The following is a 17,745-nucleotide window of genomic DNA, read 5'->3' as shown; positions in this document are numbered from 1 at the left end:
GGGGGTTCAAAAAACCCCACAGTACCCCTGAAATGCATAGAAAACTGCTTTTTTTGGCACAGCCAATAAAAAAATTGGGGGTTCAAAAAACCCCACAGTACCCCTGAAATGCATAGAAAACTGCTTTTTTTTGGCACAGCCAATACAAAAATTGGGGGTTCAAAAAACCCCACAGTACCCCTGAAATGCATAGAAAACTGCTTTTTTTTGGCACAGTTTAAAAAAATTGGGGGTTCAAAAAACCCCACAGTACCCCTGAAATGCATAGAAAACTGCTTTTTTTTGGCCAAAACGCTAGAAAGGTCAAAGGTCAAAAGGTCAAAGGTCAAAAGGTCAAAGGTCAAAAGGTCAAAGGTCAAATCGCTAGAAAGGTAAAAAAAATTGGGGGTTCAAAAAACCCCACAGTACCCCTGAAATGCATAGAAAACTGCTTTTTTTTGGCACAGCCAATAAAAAAAGTGGGGGTTCAAAAAACCCCACAGTACCCCTGAAATGCATAGAAAACTGCTTGTTTTGGCCAAAACGCTAGAAAGGTCAAAGGTCAAAAGGTCAAAGGTCAAAAGGTCAAAGGTCAAAAGGTCAAAGGTCAAATCGCTAGAAAGGTCAAAAAAATTGGGGGTTAAAAAAACCCCACAGTACCCCTGAAATGCATAGAAAACTGCTTTTTTTGGCACAGCCAATAACAAAATTGGGGGTTCAAAAAACCCCACAGTACCCCTGAAATGCATAGAAAACTGCTTTTTTTTGGCACAGCCAATAAAAAAATTGGGGGTTCAAAAAACCCCACAGTACCCCTGAAATGCATAGAAAACTGCTTTTTTTTGGCCAAAACGCTAGAAAGGTCAAAGGTCAAAAGGTCAAAGGTCAAAAGGTCAAAAGGTCAAAGGTCAAAAGGTCAAAGGTCAAATCGCTAGAAAGGTCAAAAAAATTGGGGGTTCAAAAAACCCCACAGTACCCCTGAAATGCATAGAAAACTGCTTTTTTTTGGCACAGCCAATAAAAAAATTGGGGGTTCAAAAAACCCCACAGTACCCCTGAAATGCATAGAAAACTGCTTTTTTTTGGCACAGCCAATACAAAAATTGGGGGTTCAAAAAACCCCACAGTACCCCTGAAATGCATAGAAAACTGCTTTTTTTTGGCACAGCCAATAAAAAAATTGGGGGTTCAAAAAACCCCACAGTACCCCTGAAATGCATAGAAAACTGCTTTTTTTGGCACAGCCAATACAAAAATTGGGGGTTCAAAAAACCCCACAGTACCCCTGCAATGCATAGAAAACTGCTTTTTTTTGGCACAGCCAATACAAAATTTGGGGGTTCAAAAAACCCCACAGTACCCCTGAAATGCATAGAAAACTGCTTTTTTTTGGCACAGCCACTAAAAAAATTGGGGGTTCAAAAAACCCCACAGTACCCCTGAAATGCATAGAAAACTGCTTTTTTTGGCACAGCCAATAAAAAAATTGGGGGTTCAAAAAACCCCACAGTACCCCTGAAATGCATAGAAAACTGCTTTTTTTTGGCACAGCCAATACAAAAATTGGGGGTTAAAAAAACCCCACAGTACCCCTGAAATGCATAGAAAACTGCTTTTTTTGGCACAGCCAAAAAAAAAAATTGGGGGTTAAAAAAAACCCACAGTACCCCTGAAATGCATAGAAAACTGCTTTTTTTTGGCACAGCCAATACAAAAATTGGGGGTTCAAAAAACCCCACAGTACCCCTGAAATGCATAGAAAACTGCTTTTTTTGGCACAGCCAATAAAAAAATTGGGGGTTCAAAAAACCCCACAGTACCCCTGAAATGCATAGAAAACTGCTTTTTTTTGGCACAGCCAATAAAAAAATTGGGGGTTCAAAAAACCCCACAGTACCCCTGAAATGCATAGAAAACTGCTTTTTTTTGGCACAGCCAATAAAAAAAGTGGGGGTTCAAAAAACCCCACAGTACCCCTGAAATGCATAGAAAACTGCTTTTTTTTGGCACAGCCAATAAAAAAATTGGGGGTTAAAAAAACCCCACAGTACCCCTGAAATGCATAGAAAACTGCTTTTTTTTGGCACAGCCAATAAAAAAATTGGGGGTTCAAAAAACCCCACAGTACCCCTGAAATGCATAGAAAACTGCTTTTTTTGGCCAAAACGCTAGAAAGGTCAAAGGTCAAAAGGTCAAAAGGTCAAAGGTCAAAAGTTCAAAGGTCAAAAGGTCAAAGGTCAAATCGCTAGAAAGGTCAAAAAAATTGGGGGTTAAAAAAACCCCACAGTACCCCTGAAATGCATAGAAAACTGCTTTTTTTGGCACAGCCAATAAAAAAATTGGGGGTTCAAAAAACCCCACAGTACCCCTGAAATGCATAGAAAACAGCTTTTTTTTGGCACAGCCAATAAAAAAATTGGGGGTTCAAAAAACCCCACAGTACCCCTGAAATGCATAGAAAACTGCTTTTTTTTGGCCAAAACGCTAGAAAGGTCAAAGGTCAAAAGGTCAAAGGTCAAAAGGTCAAAGGTCAAAAGGTCAAAGGTCAAAAGGTCAAAGGTCAAAAGGTCAAAGGTCAAATCGCTAGAAAGGTCAAAAAAATTGGGGGTTAAAAAAACCCCACAGTACCCCTGAAATGCATAGAAAACTGCTTTTTTTGGCACAGCCAATAACAAAATTGGGGGTTCAAAAAACCCCACAGTACCCCTGAAATGCATAGAAAACTGCTTTTTTTTGGCACAGCCAATAAAAAAATTGGGGGTTCAAAAAACCCCACAGTACCCCTGAAATGCATAGAAAACTGCTTTTTTTTGGCCAAAACGCTAGAAAGGTCAAAGGTCAAAAGGTCAAAGGTCAAAAGGTCAAAAGGTCAAAGGTCAAAAGGTCAAAGGTCAAATCGCTAGAAAGGTCAAAAAAATTGGGGGTTCAAAAAACCCCACAGTACCCCTGAAATGCATAGAAAACTGCTTTTTTTTGGCACAGCCAATAAAAAAATTGGGGGTTCAAAAAACCCCACAGTACCCCTGAAATGCATAGAAAACTGCTTTTTTTTGGCACAGCCAATAAAAAAATTGGGGGTTCAAAAAACCCCACAGTACCCCTGAAATGCATAGAAAACTGCTTTTTTTTGGCACAGCCAATAAAAAAAGTGGGGGTTCAAAAAACCCCACAGTACCCCTGAAATGCATAGAAAACTGCTTTTTTTGGCCAAAACGCTAGAAAGGTCAAAGGTCAAAAGGTCAAAGGTCAAAAGGTCAAAGGTCAAAAGGTCAAAGGTCAAAAGGTCAAAGGTCAAATCGCTAGAAAGGTCAAAAAAATTGGGGGTTAAAAAAACCCCACAGTACCCCTGAAATGCATAGAAAACTGCTTTTTTTGGCACAGCCAATAACAAAATTGGGGTTTTTTTTGGCACAGCCAATAAAAAAATTGGGGGTTCAAAAAACCCCACAGTACCCCTGAAATGCATAGAAAACTGCTTTTTTTTGGCACAGCCAATAAAAAAAGTGGGGGTTCAAAAAACCCCACAGTACCCCTGAAATGCATAGAAAACTGCTTTTTTTGGCCAAAACGCTAGAAAGGTCAAAGGTCAAAAGGTCAAAGGTCAAAAGGTCAAAGGTCAAAAGGTCAAAGGTCAAATCGCTAGAAAGGTCAAAAAAATTGGGGGTTAAAAAAACCCCACAGTACCCCTGAAATGCATAGAAAACTGCTTTTTTTGGCACAGCCAATAACAAAATTGGGGGTTCAAAAAACCCCACAGTACCCCTGAAATGCATAGAAAACTGCTTTTTTTTGGCACAGCCAATAAAAAAATTGGGGGTTCAAAAAACCCCACAGTACCCCTGAAATGCATAGAAAACTGCTTTTTTTTGGCACAGCCAATAAAAAAATTGGGGGTTCAAAAAACCCCACAGTACCCCTGAAATGCATAGAAAACTGCTTTTTTTTGGCACAGCCAATAAAAAAATTGGGGGTTCAAAAAACCCCACAGTACCCCTGAAATGCATAGAAAACTGCTTTTTTTGGCACAGCCAATACAAAAATTGGGGGTTCAAAAAACCCCACAGTACCCCTGCAATGCATAGAAAACTGCTTTTTTTTGGCACAGCCAATACAAAATTTGGGGGTTCAAAAAACCCCACAGTACCCCTGAAATGCATAGAAAACTGCTTTTTTTTGGCACAGCCACTAAAAAAATTGGGGGTTCAAAAAACCCCACAGTACCCCTGAAATGCATAGAAAACAGCTTTTTTTTGGCACAGCCAATAAAAAAATTGGGGGTTCAAAAAACCCCACAGTACCCCTGAAATGCATAGAAAACTGCTTTTTTTTGGCCAAAACGCTAGAAAGGTCAAAGGTCAAAAGGTCAAAGGTCAAAAGGTCAAAAGGTCAAAGGTCAAAAGGTCAAAGGTCAAATCGCTAGAAAGGTCAAAAAAATTGGGGGTTCAAAAAACCCCACAGTACCCCTGAAATGCATAGAAAACTGCTTTTTTTTTGGCACAGCCAATAAAAAAATTGGGGGTTCAAAAAACCCCACAGTACCCCTGAAATGCATAGAAAACTGCTTTTTTTTGGCACAGCCAATAAAAAAATTGGGGGTTCAAAAAACCCCACAGTACCCCTGAAATGCATAGAAAACTGCTTTTTTTTGGCACAGCCAATAAAAAAATTGGGGGTTCAAAAAACCCCACAGTACCCCTGAAATGCATAGAAAACTGCTTTTTTTGGCACAGCCAATACAAAAATTGGGGGTTCAAAAAACCCCACAGTACCCCTGCAATGCATAGAAAACTGCTTTTTTTTGGCACAGCCAATACAAAATTTGGGGGTTCAAAAAACCCCACAGTACCCCTGAAATGCATAGAAAACTGCTTTTTTTTGGCACAGCCACTAAAAAAATTGGGGGTTCAAAAAACCCCACAGTACCCCTGAAATGCATAGAAAACTGCTTTTTTTGGCACAGCCAATAAAAAAATTGGGGGTTCAAAAAACCCCACAGTACCCCTGAAATGCATAGAAAACTGCTTTTTTTGGCCAAAACGCTAGAAAGGTCAAAGGTCAAAAGGTCAAAGGTCAAAAGGTCAAAGGTCAAAAGGTCAAAGGTCAAAAGGTCAAAGGTCAAATCGCTAGAAAGGTCAAAAAAATTGGGGGTTAAAAAAACCCCACAGTACCCCTGAAATGCATAGAAAACTGCTTTTTTTGGCACAGCCAATAACAAAATTGGGGTTTTTTTTGGCACAGCCAATAAAAAAATTGGGGGTTCAAAAAACCCCACAGTACCCCTGAAATGCATAGAAAACTGCTTTTTTTTGGCACAGCCAATAAAAAAAGTGGGGGTTCAAAAAACCCCACAGTACCCCTGAAATGCATAGAAAACTGCTTTTTTTGGCCAAAACGCTAGAAAGGTCAAAGGTCAAAAGGTCAAAGGTCAAAAGGTCAAAGGTCAAAAGGTCAAAGGTCAAATCGCTAGAAAGGTCAAAAAAATTGGGGGTTAAAAAAACCCCACAGTACCCCTGAAATGCATAGAAAACTGCTTTTTTTGGCACAGCCAATAACAAAATTGGGGGTTCAAAAAACCCCACAGTACCCCTGAAATGCATAGAAAACTGCTTTTTTTTGGCACAGCCAATAAAAAAATTGGGGGTTCAAAAAACCCCACAGTACCCCTGAAATGCATAGAAAACTGCTTTTTTTTGGCACAGCCAATAAAAAAATTGGGGGTTCAAAAAACCCCACAGTACCCCTGAAATGCATAGAAAACTGCTTTTTTTTGGCACAGCCAATAAAAAAATTGGGGGTTCAAAAAACCCCACAGTACCCCTGAAATGCATAGAAAACTGCTTTTTTTGGCACAGCCAATACAAAAATTGGGGGTTCAAAAAACCCCACAGTACCCCTGCAATGCATAGAAAACTGCTTTTTTTTGGCACAGCCAATACAAAATTTGGGGGTTCAAAAAACCCCACAGTACCCCTGAAATGCATAGAAAACTGCTTTTTTTTGGCACAGCCACTAAAAAAATTGGGGGTTCAAAAAACCCCACAGTACCCCTGAAATGCATAGAAAACAGCTTTTTTTTGGCACAGCCAATAAAAAAATTGGGGGTTCAAAAAACCCCACAGTACCCCTGAAATGCATAGAAAACTGCTTTTTTTTGGCCAAAACGCTAGAAAGGTCAAAGGTCAAAAGGTCAAAGGTCAAAAGGTCAAAAGGTCAAAGGTCAAAAGGTCAAAGGTCAAATCGCTAGAAAGGTCAAAAAAATTGGGGGTTCAAAAAACCCCACAGTACCCCTGAAATGCATAGAAAACTGCTTTTTTTTTGGCACAGCCAATAAAAAAATTGGGGGTTCAAAAAACCCCACAGTACCCCTGAAATGCATAGAAAACTGCTTTTTTTTGGCACAGCCAATAAAAAAATTGGGGGTTCAAAAAACCCCACAGTACCCCTGAAATGCATAGAAAACTGCTTTTTTTTGGCACAGCCAATAAAAAAATTGGGGGTTCAAAAAACCCCACAGTACCCCTGAAATGCATAGAAAACTGCTTTTTTTGGCACAGCCAATACAAAAATTGGGGGTTCAAAAAACCCCACAGTACCCCTGCAATGCATAGAAAACTGCTTTTTTTTGGCACAGCCAATACAAAATTTGGGGGTTCAAAAAACCCCACAGTACCCCTGAAATGCATAGAAAACTGCTTTTTTTTGGCACAGCCACTAAAAAAATTGGGGGTTCAAAAAACCCCACAGTACCCCTGAAATGCATAGAAAACTGCTTTTTTTGGCACAGCCAATAAAAAAATTGGGGGTTCAAAAAACCCCACAGTACCCCTGAAATGCATAGAAAACTGCTTTTTTTTGGCACAGCCAATACAAAAATTGGGGGTTCAAAAAACCCCACAGTACCCCTGAAATGCATAGAAAACTGCTTTTTTTTGGCACAGCCAATACAAAAATTGGGGGTTCAAAAAACCCCACAGTACCCCTGAAATGCATAGAAAACTGCTTTTTTTGGCACAGCCAATAAAAAAATTGGGGGTTCAAAAAACCCCACAGTACCCCTGAAATGCATAGAAAACTGCTTTTTTTTGGCACAGCCAATAAAAAAATTGGGGGTTCAAAAAACCCCACAGTACCCCTGAAATGCATAGAAAACTGCTTTTTTTTGGCACAGCCAATACAAAAATTGGGGGTTCAAAAAACCCCACAGTACCCCTGAAATGCATAGAAAACTGCTTTTTTTTGGCACAGCCAATACAAAAATTGGGGGTTCAAAAAACCCCACAGTACCCCTGAAATGCATAGAAAACTGCTTTTTTTTGGCACAGCCAATACAAAAATTGGGGGTTCAAAAAACCCCACAGTACCCCTGAAATGCATAGAAAACTGCTTTTTTTTGGCACAGTTTAAAAAAATTGGGGGTTCAAAAAACCCCACAGTACCCCTGAAATGCATAGAAAACAGCTTTTTTTTTGGCCAAAACGCTAGAAAGGTCAAAGGTCAAAAGGTCAAAGGTCAAAAGGTCAAAGGTCAAAAGGTCAAAGGTCAAAGGTCAAATCGCTAGAAAGGTCAAAAAAATTGGGGGTTCAAAAAACCCCACAGTACCCCTGAAATGCATAGAAAACTGCTTTTTTTTGGCACAGCCAATACAAAAATTGGGGGTTCAAAAAACCCCACAGTACCCCTGAAATGCATAGAAAACTGCTTTTTTTTGGCACAGCCAATACAAAAATTGGGGGTTAAAAAAACCCCACAGTACCCCTGAAATGCATAGAAAACTGCTTTTTTTGGCACAGCCAAAAAAAAAAATTGGGGGTTAAAAAAAACCCACAGTACCCCTGAAATGCATAGAAAACTGCTTTTTTTTGGCACAGCCAATAAAAAAATTGGGGGTTCAAAAAACCCCACAGTACCCCTGAAATGCATAGAAAACTGCTTTTTTTGGCACAGCCAATAAAAAAATTGGGGGTTCAAAAAACCCCACAGTACCCCTGAAATGCATAGAAAACTGCTTTTTTTTGGCACAGCCAATAAAAAAATTGGGGGTTCAAAAAACCCCACAGTACCCCTGAAATGCATAGAAAACTGCTTTTTTTGGCACAGCCAATAAAAAAATTGGGGGTTCAAAAAACCCCACAGTACCCCTGAAATGCATAGAAAACTGCTTTTTTTTGGCACAGTTTAAAAAAATTGGGGGTTCAAAAAACCCCACAGTACCCCTGAAATGCATAGAAAACTGCTTTTTTTTGGCCAAAACGCTAGAAAGGTCAAAGGTCAAAAGGTCAAAGGTCAAAAGGTCAAAGGTCAAAAGGTCAAAGGTCAAATCGCTAGAAAGGTAAAAAAAATTGGGGGTTCAAAAAACCCCACAGTACCCCTGAAATGCATAGAAAACTGCTTTTTTTTGGCACAGCCAATAAAAAAAGTGGGGGTTAAAAAAACCCCACAGTACCCCTGAAATGCATAGAAAACTGCTTTTTTTGGCCAAAACGCTAGAAAGGTCAAAGGTCAAAAGGTCAAAGGTCAAAAGGTCAAAGGTCAAAAGGTCAAAGGTCAAAAGGTCAAAGGTCAAATCACTAGAAAGGTCAAAAAAATTGGGGGTTAAAAAAACCCCACAGTACCCCTGAAATGCATAGAAAACTGCTTTTTTTGGCACAGCCAATAAAAAAATTGGGGGTTCAAAAAACCCCACAGTACCCCTGAAATGCATAGAAAACTGCTTTTTTTGGCACAGCCAATAAAAAAATTGGGGGTTCAAAAAACCCCACAGTACCCCTGAAATGCATAGAAAACTGCTTTTTTTTGGCACAGTTTAAAAAAATTGGGGGTTCAAAAAACCCCACAGTACCCCTGAAATGCATAGAAAACTGCTTTTTTTTGGCCAAAACGCTAGAAAGGCCAAAGGTCAAAAGGTCAAAAGGTCAAAGGTCAAAGGTCAAAGGTCAAAGGTCAAAGGTCAAAGGTCAAAGGTCAAATCGCTAGAAAGGTCAAAAAAAATTGGGGGTTCAAAAACCCCCACAGTACCCCTGAAATGCATAGAAAACTGCTTTTTTTTGGCACAGCCAATAAAAAAAGTGGGGGTTCAAAAAACCCCACAGTACCCCTGAAATGCATAGAAAACTGCTTTTTTTTTGGCCAAAACGCTAGAAAGGTCAAAGGTCAAAAGGTCAAAGGTCAAAAGGTCAAAGGACAAAAGGTCAAAGGTCAAAAGGTCAAAGGTCAAATCGCTAGAAAGGTCAAAAAAATTGGGGGTTCAAAAAACCCCACAGTACCCCTGAAATGCATAGAAAACTGCTTTTTTTGGCACAGCCAATAAAAAAATTGGGGGTTCAAAAAACCCCACAGTACCCCTGAAATGCATAGAAAACTGCTTTTTTTTGGCACAGCCAATAAAAAAATTGGGGGTTCAAAAAACCCCACAGTACCCCTGAAATGCATAGAAAACTGCTTTTTTTGGCACAGCCAATAAAAAAATTGGGGGTTCAAAAAACCCCACAGTACCCCTGAAATGCATAGAAAACTGCTTTTTTTTGGCACAGCCAATAAAAAAATTGGGGGTTCAAAAAACCCCACAGTACCCCTGAAATGCATAGAAAACTGCTTTTTTTGGCACAGCCAATAAAAAAATTGGGGGTTCAAAAAACCCCACAGTACCCCTGAAATGCATAGAAAACTGCTTTTTTTTGGCACAGCCAATAAAAAAATTGGGGGTTCAAAAAACCCCACAGTACCCCTGAAATGCATAGAAAACTGCTTTTTTTGGCACAGCCAATAAAAAAAGTGGGGGTTAAAAAAACCCCACAGTACCCCTGAAATGCATAGAAAACTGCTTTTTTTGGCCAAAACGCTAGAAAGGTCAAAGGTCAAAAGGTCAAAGGTCAAAAGGTCAAAGGTCAAAAGGTCAAAGGTCAAAAGGTCAAAGGTCAAATCGCTAGAAAGGTCAAAAAAATTGGGGGTTAAAAAAACCCCACAGTACCCCTGAAATGCATAGAAAACTGCTTTTTTTGGCACAGCCAATAAAAAAATTGGGGGTTCAAAAAACCCCACAGTACCCCTGAAATGCATAGAAAACTGCTTTTTTTGGCACAGCCAATAAAAAAATTGGGGGTTCAAAAAACCCCACAGTACCCCTGAAATGCATAGAAAACTGCTTTTTTTTGGCACAGTTTAAAAAAATTGGGGGTTCAAAAAACCCCACAGTACCCCTGAAATGCATAGAAAACTGCTTTTTTTTGGCCAAAACGCTAGAAAGGCCAAAGGTCAAAAGGTCAAAAGGTCAAAGGTCAAAGGTCAAAGGTCAAAAGGTCAAAGGTCAAAGGTCAAAGGTCAAATCGCTAGAAAGGTCAAAAAAAATTGGGGGTTCAAAAACCCCCACAGTACCCCTGAAATGCATAGAAAACTGCTTTTTTTTGGCACAGCCAATAAAAAAAGTGGGGGTTCAAAAAACCCCACAGTACCCCTGAAATGCATAGAAAACTGCTTTTTTTTTGGCCAAAACGCTAGAAAGGTCAAAGGTCAAAAGGTCAAAGGACAAAAGGTCAAAGGTCAAAAGGTCAAAGGTCAAATCGCTAGAAAGGTCAAAAAAATTGGGGGTTCAAAAAACCCCACAGTACCCCTGAAATGCATAGAAAACTGCTTTTTTTGGCACAGCCAATAAAAAAATTGGGGGTTCAAAAAACCCCACAGTACCCCTGAAATGCATAGAAAACTGCTTTTTTTTGGCACAGCCAATAAAAAAATTGGGGGTTCAAAAAACCCCACAGTACCCCTGAAATGCATAGAAAACTGCTTTTTTTGGCACAGCCAATAAAAAAATTGGGGGTTCAAAAAACCCCACAGTACCCCTGAAATGCATAGAAAACTGCTTTTTTTTGGCACAGCCAATAAAAAAATTGGGGGTTCAAAAAACCCCACAGTACCCCTGAAATGCATAGAAAACTGCTTTTTTTGGCACAGCCAATAAAAAAATTGGGGGTTCAAAAAACCCCACAGTACCCCTGAAATGCATAGAAAACTGCTTTTTTTTGGCACAGCCAATAAAAAAATTGGGGGTTCAAAAAACCCCACAGTACCCCTGAAATGCATAGAAAACTGCTTTTTTTGGCACAGCCAATACAAAAATTGGGGGTTCAAAAAACCCCACAGTACCCCTGAAATGCATAGAAAACTGCTTTTTTTTGGCACAGCCAATACAAAAATTGGGGGTTCAAAAAACCCCACAGTACCCCTGAAATGCATAGAAAACTGCTTTTTTTTGGCCAAAACGCTAGAAAGGTCAAAGGTCAAAAGGTCAAAGGTCAAAAGGTCAAAGGTCAAAAGGTCAAAGGTCAAATCGCTAGAAAGGTCAAAAAAATTGGGGGTTAAAAAAACCCCACAGTACCCCTGAAATGCATAGAAAACTGCTTTTTTTGGCACAGCCAATAACAAAATTGGGGGTTCAAAAAACCCCACAGTACCCCTGAAATGCATAGAAAACTGCTTTTTTTTGGCACAGCCAATAAAAAAATTGGGGGTTCAAAAAACCCCACAGTACCCCTGAAATGCATAGAAAACTGCTTTTTTTTGGCCAAAACGCTAGAAAGGTCAAAGGTCAAAAGGTCAAAGGTCAAAAGGTCAAAGGTCAAAAGGTCAAAGGTCAAATCGCTAGAAAGGTCAAAAAAATTGGGGGTTCAAAAAACCCCACAGTACCCCTGAAATGCATAGAAAACTGCTTTTTTTTGGCACAGCCAATAAAAAAATTGGGGGTTCAAAAAACCCCACAGTACCCCTGAAATGCATAGAAAACTGCTTTTTTTTGGCACAGCCAATAAAAAAATTGGGGGTTCAAAAAACCCCACAGTACCCCTGAAATGCATAGAAAACTGCTTTTTTTTGGCACAGCCAATAAAAAAATTGGGGGTTCAAAAAACCCCACAGTACCCCTGAAATGCATAGAAAACTGCTTTTTTTGGCACAGCCAATACAAAAATTGGGGGTTCAAAAAACCCCACAGTACCCCTGCAATGCATAGAAAACTGCTTTTTTTTGGCACAGCCAATACAAAATTTGGGGGTTCAAAAAACCCCACAGTACCCCTGAAATGCATAGAAAACTGCTTTTTTTTGGCACAGCCACTAAAAAAATTGGGGGTTCAAAAAACCCCACAGTACCCCTGAAATGCATAGAAAACTGCTTTTTTTGGCACAGCCAATAAAAAAATTGGGGGTTCAAAAAACCCCACAGTACCCCTGAAATGCATAGAAAACTGCTTTTTTTTGGCACAGCCAATACAAAAATTGGGGGTTAAAAAAACCCCACAGTACCCCTGAAATGCATAGAAAACTGCTTTTTTTGGCACAGCCCAAAAAAAAAATTGGTGGTTAAAAAAAACCCACAGTACCCCTGAAATGCATAGAAAACTGCTTTTTTTTGGCACAGCCAATACAAAAATTGGGGGTTCAAAAAACCCCACAGTACCCCTGAAATGCATAGAAAACTGCTTTTTTTGGCACAGCCAATAAAAAAATTGGGGGTTCAAAAAACCCCACAGTACCCCTGAAATGCATAGAAAACTGCTTTTTTTTGGCACAGCCAATAAAAAAATTGGGGGTTCAAAAAACCCCACAGTACCCCTGAAATGCATAGAAAACTGCTTTTTTTGGCACAGCCAATAAAAAAATTGGGGGTTCAAAAAACCCCACAGTACCCCTGAAATGCATAGAAAACTGCTTTTTTTTGGCACAGCCAATAAAAAAATTGGGGGTTCAAAAAACCCCACAGTACCCCTGAAATGCATAGAAAACTGCTTTTTTTGGCCAAAACGCTAGAAAGGTCAAAGGTCAAAAGGTCAAAGGTCAAAAGGTCAAAGGTCAAAAGGTCAAAGGTCAAAAGGTCAAAGGTCAAATCGCTAGAAAGGTCAAAAAAAATTGGGGGTTAAAAAAACCCCACAGTACCCCTGAAATGCATAGAAAACTGCTTTTTTTGGCACAGCCAATAAAAAAATTGGGGGTTCAAAAAACCCCACAGTACCCCTGAAATGCATAGAAAACAGCTTTTTTTTGGCACAGCCAATAAAAAAATTGGGGGTTCAAAAAACCCCACAGTACCCCTGAAATGCATAGAAAACTGCTTTTTTTTGGCCAAAACGCTAGAAAGGTCAAAGGTCAAAAGGTCAAAGGTCAAAAGGTCAAAAGGTCAAAGGTCAAAAGGTCAAAGGTCAAATCGCTAGAAAGGTCAAAAAAATTGGGGGTTCAAAAAACCCCACAGTACCCCTGAAATGCATAGAAAACTGCTTTTTTTTGGCACAGCCAATAAAAAAATTGGGGGTTCAAAAAACCCCACAGTACCCCTGAAATGCATAGAAAACTGCTTTTTTTTGGCACAGCCAATAAAAAAATTGGGGGTTCAAAAAACCCCACAGTACCCCTGAAATGCATAGAAAACTGCTTTTTTTTGGCACAGCCAATACAAAAATTGGGGGTTCAAAAAACCCCACAGTACCCCTGAAATGCATAGAAAACTGCTTTTTTTGGCACAGCCAATACAAAAATTGGGGGTTCAAAAAACCCCACAGTACCCCTGCAATGCATAGAAAACTGCTTTTTTTTGGCACAGCCAATACAAAATTTGGGGGTTCAAAAAACCCCACAGTACCCCTGAAATGCATAGAAAACTGCTTTTTTTTGGCACAGCCACTAAAAAAATTGGGGGTTCAAAAAACCCCACAGTACCCCTGAAATGCATAGAAAACTGCTTTTTTTGGCACAGCCAATAAAAAAATTGGGGGTTCAAAAAACCCCACAGTACCCCTGAAATGCATAGAAAACTGCTTTTTTTTGGCACAGCCAATACAAAAATTGGGGGTTCAAAAAACCCCACAGTACCCCTGAAATGCATAGAAAACTGCTTTTTTTTGGCACAGCCAATACAAAAATTGGGGGTTCAAAAAACCCCACAGTACCCCTGAAATGCATAGAAAACTGCTTTTTTTTGGCACAGTTTAAAAAAATTGGGGGTTCAAAAAACCCCACAGTACCCCTGAAATGCTTTTTTTTGGCCAAAACGCTAGAAAGGTCAAAGGTCAAAAGGTCAAAGGTCAAAAGGTCAAAGGTCAAAAGGTCAAAGGTCAAATCGCTAGAAAGGTAAAAAAAATTGGGGGTTCAAAAAACCCCACAGTACCCCTGAAATGCATAGAAAACTGCTTTTTTTTGGCACAGCCAATAAAAAAAGTGGGGGTTCAAAAAACCCCACAGTACCCCTGAAATGCATAGAAAACTGCTTTTTTTTGGCCAAAACGCTAGAAAGGTCAAAGGTCAAAAGGTCAAAGGTCAAAAGGTCAAAGGTCAAAAGGTCAAAGGTCAAATCGCTAGAAAGGTAAAAAAAATTGGGGGTTCAAAAAACCCCACAGTACCCCTGAAATGCATAGAAAACTGCTTTTTTTTGGCACAGCCAATAAAAAAATTGGGGGTTCAAAAAACCCCACAGTACCCCTGAAATGCATAGAAAACTGCTTTTTTTGGCACAGCCAATAAAAAAATTGGGGGTTCAAAATACCCCACAGTACCCCTGAAATGCATAGAAAACTGCTTTTTTTTGGCACAGCCAATAAAAAAATTGGGGGTTCAAAAAACCCCACAGTACCCCTGAAATGCATAGAAAACTGCTTTTTTTGGCACAGCCAATAAAAAAATTGGGGGTTCAAAAAACCCCACAGTACCCCTGAAATGCATAGAAAACTGCTTTTTTTTGGCACAGCCAATACAAAAATTGGGGGTTCAAAAAACCCCACAGTACCCCTGAAATGCATAGAAAACTGCTTTTTTTTGGCCAAAACGCTAGAAAGGTCAAAGGTCAAAAGGTCAAAGGTCAAAAGGTCAAAGGTCAAAAGGTCAAAGGTCAAATCGCTAGAAAGGTCAAAAAAATTGGGGGTTAAAAAAACCCCACAGTACCCCTGAAATGCATAGAAAACTGCTTTTTTTGGCACAGCCAATAACAAAATTGGGGGTTCAAAAAACCCCACAGTACCCCTGAAATGCATAGAAAACTGCTTTTTTTTGGCACAGCCAATAAAAAAATTGGGGGTTCAAAAAACCCCACAGTACCCCTGAAATGCATAGAAAACTGCTTTTTTTTGGCCAAAACGCTAGAAAGGTCAAAGGTCAAAAGGTCAAAGGTCAAAAGGTCAAAGGTCAAAAGGTCAAAGGTCAAATCGCTAGAAAGGTCAAAAAAATTGGGGGTTCAAAAAACCCCACAGTACCCCTGAAATGCATAGAAAACTGCTTTTTTTTGGCACAGCCAATAAAAAAATTGGGGGTTCAAAAAACCCCACAGTACCCCTGAAATGCATAGAAAACTGCTTTTTTTTGGCACAGCCAATAAAAAAATTGGGGGTTCAAAAAACCCCACAGTACCCCTGAAATGCATAGAAAACTGCTTTTTTTTGGCACAGCCAATACAAAATTTGGGGGTTCAAAAAACCCCACAGTACCCCTGAAATGCATAGAAAACTGCTTTTTTTTGGCACAGCCACTAAAAAAATTGGGGGTTCAAAAAACCCCACAGTACCCCTGAAATGCATAGAAAACTGCTTTTTTTGGCACAGCCAATAAAAAAATTGGGGGTTCAAAAAACCCCACAGTACCCCTGAAATGCATAGAAAACTGCTTTTTTTTGGCACAGCCAATACAAAAATTGGGGGTTAAAAAAACCCCACAGTACCCCTGAAATGCATAGAAAACTGCTTTTTTTGGCACAGCCCAAAAAAAAAATTGGGGGTTAAAAAAAACCCACAGTACCCCTGAAATGCATAGAAAACTGCTTTTTTTTGGCACAGCCAATACAAAAATTGGGGGTTCAAAAAACCCCACAGTACCCCTGAAATGCATAGAAAACTGCTTTTTTTGGCACAGCCAATAAAAAAATTGGGGGTTCAAAAAACCCCACAGTACCCCTGAAATGCATAGAAAACTGCTTTTTTTTGGCACAGCCAATAAAAAAATTGGGGGTTCAAAAAACCCCACAGTACCCCTGAAATGCATAGAAAACTGCTTTTTTTGGCACAGCCAATAAAAAAATTGGGGGTTCAAAAAACCCCACAGTACCCCTGAAATGCATAGAAAACTGCTTTTTTTTGGCACAGCCAATAAAAAAATTGGGGGTTCAAAAAACCCCACAGTACCCCTGAAATGCATAGAAAACTGCTTTTTTTGGCACAGCCAATAAAAAAATTGGGGGTTCAAAAAACCCCACAGTACCCCTGAAATGCATAGAAAACTGCTTTTTTTTGGCACAGCCAATACAAAAATTGGGGGTTAAAAAAACCCCACAGTACCCCTGAAATGCATAGAAAACTGCTTTTTTTGGCACAGCCCAAAAAAAAAATTGGGGGTTAAAAAAAACCCACAGTACCCCTGAAATGCATAGAAAACTGCTTTTTTTTGGCACAGCCAATACAAAAATTGGGGGTTCAAAAAACCCCACAGTACCCCTGAAATGCATAGAAAACTGCTTTTTTTGGCACAGCCAATAAAAAAATTGGGGGTTCAAAAAACCCCACAGTACCCCTGAAATGCATAGAAAACTGCTTTTTTTTGGCACAGCCAATAAAAAAATTGGGGGTTCAAAAAACCCCACAGTACCCCTGAAATGCATAGAAAACTGCTTTTTTTGGCACAGCCAATAAAAAAATTGGGGGTTCAAAAAACCCCACAGTACCCCTGAAATGCATAGAAAACTGCTTTTTTTTGGCACAGCCAATAAAAAAATTGGGGGTTCAAAAAACCCCACAGTACCCCTGAAATGCATAGAAAACTGCTTTTTTTGGCCAAAACGCTAGAAAGGTCAAAGGTCAAAAGGTCAAAGGTCAAAAGGTCAAAGGTCAAAAGGTCAAAGGTCAAAAGGTCAAAGGTCAAATCGCTAGAAAGGTCAAAAAAAATTGGGGGTTAAAAAAAACCCACAGTACCCCTGAAATGCATAGAAAACTGCTTTTTTTGGCACAGCCAATAAAAAAATTGGGGGTTCAAAAAACCCCACAGTACCCCTGAAATGCATAGAAAACTGCTTTTTTTTGGCACAGCCAATACAAAAATTGGGGGTTCAAAAAACCCCACAGTACCCCTGAAATGCATAGAAAACTGCTTTTTTTTGGCCAAAACGCTAGAAAGGTCAAAGGTCAAAAGGTCAAAGGTCAAAAGGTCAAAAGGTCAAAGGTCAAAAGGTCAAAGGTCAAATCGCTAGAAAGGTCAAAAAAATTGGGGGTTCAAAAAACCCCACAGTACCCCTGAAATGCATAGAAAACTGCTTTTTTTTGGCACAGCCAATAAAAAAATTGGGGGTTCAAAAAACCCCACAGTACCCCTGAAATGCATAGAAAACTGCTTTTTTTTGGCACAGCCAATAAAAAAATTGGGGGTTCAAAAAACCCCACAGTACCCCTGAAATGCATAGAAAACTGCTTTTTTTTGGCACAGCCAATAAAAAAATTGGGGGTTCAAAAAACCCCACAGTACCCCTGAAATGCATAGAAAACTGCTTTTTTTGGCACAGCCAATACAAAAATTGGGGGTTCAAAAAACCCCACAGTACCCCTGCAATGCATAGAAAACTGCTTTTTTTTGGCACAGCCAATACAAAATTTGGGGGTTCAAAAAACCCCACAGTACCCCTGAAATGCATAGAAAACTGCTTTTTTTTGGCACAGCCACTAAAAAAATTGGGGGTTCAAAAAACCCCACAGTACCCCTGAAATGCATAGAAAACTGCTTTTTTTGGCACAGCCAATAAAAAAATTGGGGGTTC

This window comes from Electrona antarctica (genome assembly GCF_951216825.1).
Source record: "Electrona antarctica genome assembly, contig: scaffold_80, whole genome shotgun sequence".
NCBI lineage: Eukaryota > Metazoa > Chordata > Actinopteri > Myctophiformes > Myctophidae > Electrona > Electrona antarctica.
The sequence above is the reverse complement of the archived record's forward strand: the minus strand, read 5'-3'. Positions refer to the sequence as shown.